A 4164-nucleotide genomic window follows, 5' to 3' on the forward strand; every position below is an offset into this window, starting at 1 on the left:
TTGGCTGTGACTCCATCCTGGAGAGAAATATCAGCTGTGCTGCTGCCATCAACACCTTTGTTTATAGATGTCGGCCTGTTTTTCCACTTTAGTCCTGTTTCTCTGACTGTGACTGGCTGGATGTGCTCTCTTCGTCCTCTGACATGGGAGTTGACTCGGAGCTCGTCTGCCTGGCTGTGTGTTTCCTGGACGGGGCCGCCTTTTACAGCTGCTTTTTGCATCTCTGCTTCAGTCTCCTTGAACCCCAGTCAGCCTCAGCAGACGGCCGCTCACACCGAGCCTGGTTCTGCTGGAGGTTTCTTCCTTTTAAAAGGAAGTTTTTCCTCTCCACTGTTGCTACAAGCATGCTTAGTGTGAGGGAGAGACTCCAAGCCAACAACTCGATGCAATCAAATAGGAAACCTTAAATAAAAAACATTGAATCAGCTGGACAATACGAAAAGGCCAAAAGAAAAAGGCCTGGAAATGACATATATACAAAAAAACCGAAACAAATAAAATAAAGTGAATGAAAGAAGTAATAAAATCATAAAAATTAAGTTAGCATGTTTCCCGTTCCCTAACCATAAAAATGTAATAGAATCATTATTTTACTATTTTTCAATCTTCCAAGGCAAAATAGACAATAACTCTTAAGGACTGTGTCTAAGTAAAATATTTAAAGAGTATTTTTTTTAAATAGTTTATTAAAAATCAAACTATGTGTACATTTTTTTTTATATCTGTTTTTAAATATGTCAGAGTCTAAACATGCTAATGAAACCCTGTTTTAATCTTTTCCTTCCCTTTCTCATTCAAATTCCAAGAACTATTTTAGCTACATTAACATTAATTGTTCCAATTTAAAAAGAAACTGACAATCCTTTCCTGCAATGTGTTTTTTCCCTGCAGTTTTCTCAGAACTGGCTACATTAGAAGCAGAGTTTACTTCAATAGTTCCACTTAACTGGAATCATAAGGAGGCATATTTCTCTACCAGTTAGGAAGGAGACTGATCACAGCAGCATCCGATTAAATCCAATCCAAGTAAAAGCTGCCAAGTTAGAACAATGACAATGTTGTACAACAACGACAATGTTTTACCACAGACGGCATGCTCAGTGAATGTCTCAGACAATGGGGTACAGAAGATGAGGTGCTATATGCCCCTACATGGGATGTACCACTCAAACATAACCGAAGTGGCAGATATCAGGAAATCCTACCAATGGCTAGATAAAGTTGGACTGAAGGAGAGCACAGATGCACACATCATGGCTGCACAGGAGCAGGCCCTGAGCACCAGATCAAAAGAGCCCAGATCTACCACATCAGAGATGACCCCAAGTGCAGACTGTGCAAAAAGGCCCCTGAGACAATCCAGCACATAACTGCAGGGTGTAAGATGCTGGCAGGGAAAGCTTACATGGAGCGCCATAACCAAGTGGCTGGAATAGTATACAGGAACATCTGTGCAGAGTATGAGCTGGAAAACCCAAGGCCAAAGTGGGAAACACCTCCAAAGATGGTAGAGATGGTAGAGACTTCCAGATACAGATGGACCAAATGGTAATGGCAAACCAACCGGACATTGTGGTGGTGGACAAAAAGCAGAGGAAAGCTGTTGTGGTTGACATAGCAATACCAAGTGACTGAAAGATCAGGAAAAAAAGAACATGACAAACTAGATAAATACCAGGAATTCAGAGAGGAGCTGGAGAAAACCTGGAAGGTCAAGGCATCAGTGGTACCCGTGGTCATTGGGGGCCTCGGGGTCCTCGGGGCAGAGTGGTTACAGCAGATCCCTGGAAATACATCAGAGATATTGATCCAGAAAAAAGTGCAATTCTAGGAACTGCAAAGATACTGAGCAGAACCCTTAAGCTCCCAGGCCTTTGGTAGAAGACCAGAGCTTGGAGGAAAAAAGGGGGGAAGACCACCTGTGATGGGTAAGGAAGTTTTTTTTATTTTTTTAAATATATAAATATATATATATATATATATATATACACGTACAAATATATATCTTTATTCAATTATTATAATTTTTTTGCCAACACATTTGAAAACATTCCTGATTGTGGGGTTAGCTTAAACTGGTTCAAGAAGAACATTCTAGTGAACAAAGTCAATAGTTCTTTGCATATTGATCCCAAAGCATCCTAATTTTGCAGGAAATTATAATCATAAATTTGCAGGAAAATATAAAATGTCCCATTCTTACTTTCTCTTTAACTTTGATTCATGTGTTTCATTGGTTTATTTCCTACTTTGTGTTTCTAGATTTATTTTGGTTCTCAGGTTTTTCTGTTGTTTTTCCTTTCCCCTTGGCTTCCTCGTTGTCTCCACTCACACCTGCTCCTTATCAGCTCGTTAGCCCTGCCTTTGTCTCAGTCAGCCACTCTCTTTCTGCTGTCACTCCTTGCTGTCGCTGGTTTCTCATTGCTGCTGTCTTCCTACCTCGTCTCTCCCTGGCTCCTTGTGTTCGGTTTCCCCTGATGTCTCCATGGTCCTGGTTTGTTTTACATTTTAAGTTGGATTTTTGGATACCTGCCTTTGTTAACTGTTTTTCACCAATTAAACTGCAAGAAGTCACCTCAGCCTCTCTGCCTCTGCATTTGGGTCCTCAAACCTCAACCAAACTCTGACATAAAATACAACTCAATTCAGTTCAAAAATACTTGATTAATTCCAAAGGGAAATTAAATGTTGCAGTAACTCATAATTAGTGTTTTAACCAGTTTTTGCAGGTATTGATAGCTGTAGGCGCTAATTATTAGCTTAAAGTTAGTGATGGTGAGATGATGCCTCATGAGGCATTGAACCGTTTGGCCAAATTGCTTCAACGATTCCCACAGTTTATGAGGCTCCATTTGAACGTGTCACCCCCTACTGGTGGAGTGCAGAACTACAGTTTGTAATAAAATCTGTGATTTTTTTGCTATATTGTTTTTCACCTTTTAAGGTCCTTTGAAATTGTTCATTGTTGGTGTGTATAATAAAATCTTTTGTGATTTTTTTTTTAAGTGTAACATTTCCTAGAACAATCATTTAAGGTGCACCGTTTTTCTGCCATTTTAGTGAAATAAACTCCAGCAGACAGTGAAAGTGTTTGTGAAAATTGGGCAATGATGAGCAAAATGAAAAGTGTTAGTCATTTTTATTCAAACATAATAGTTTTTTCCACAGTTTTTGGTTTTAATCGGGTTGGAAGTTGTATTTAACCAATCGTTTAGCTAAGCCGGCCTCATTCGGCAGCATTTTTACTAGGGCAAACCAATGCAAATTAGTCTCATCAGCCAAAATAATTTAGTGTAATCGCAACTATCAAAAGTTAAAGGCAGGTCTTCAACCATCAACCATCAACTTATAGAGTGAGAGCATGAGTCTTGCAGATCACGCCACTGATGTGGACAACTTTAGAAGGGAGAAAATACTGATTAATACTGAGGTGTTAACACTAACTGTGCCCTGTGTCTTGCTCAGATTTTGATCATTACATTGTTTATTCTCACCAAAATATTTTTCAACAATTAAATTGGTTGGAAAAACAAGCAATCTATTCTAAGAATCTATCTAAACTTTATCCTGAAGCGGTCACATTGTATCACGGTAGCGAGGCCTCGGACGTCATCAATTTTGGCCCCTCTTCTAAATGAATCACGCCTCGACATGCGCTTCGGGGGAAACACCCCCTCCATTATTCAACACACGCCTCAAAGCCTTGGCTCATCTCATAACATCACTACTTAAAGGTATAGTGGAGGACCTGCCCTCTCCACTTAAAAAAAAAAGCACATGCACCACCCTGTACCCAGTGCTGAGAGGAAACGCCGTGCAGGAGCCCATTTCTCCTTGTGCACGCTCTGTTTAAAAGTAGCTGTTTGCATCGCTCATACAAGCTTACCTTCCAAAAGAAGATTTGCAATTTTCTGCTATGTCAGACTAACCACCAGTAAGCGAAAATGGGGACGAGCCTTACGTAAACATATATATCCAGAATGATTGAGAATTAGGAAGGCCACTTATTTTGATGATCCACCTGGAAAAAGAACATCCTCTACTTTACCTTTAACAGTAAAAAATGCTTAATTTCTACACAAAATGCAGCTGCATTTTTCCCATGACTCGCATAGAAAGAATTTCCTAGATTTCTCGTTGATCTCAACTATTTTAGATTGTTTT

This window comes from Cyprinodon variegatus, unplaced genomic scaffold, assembly GCF_000732505.1.
Source record: "Cyprinodon variegatus isolate N-32 unplaced genomic scaffold, C_variegatus-1.0 Scaffold9, whole genome shotgun sequence".
In the NCBI taxonomy this organism is placed as follows: domain Eukaryota; kingdom Metazoa; phylum Chordata; class Actinopteri; order Cyprinodontiformes; family Cyprinodontidae; genus Cyprinodon; species Cyprinodon variegatus.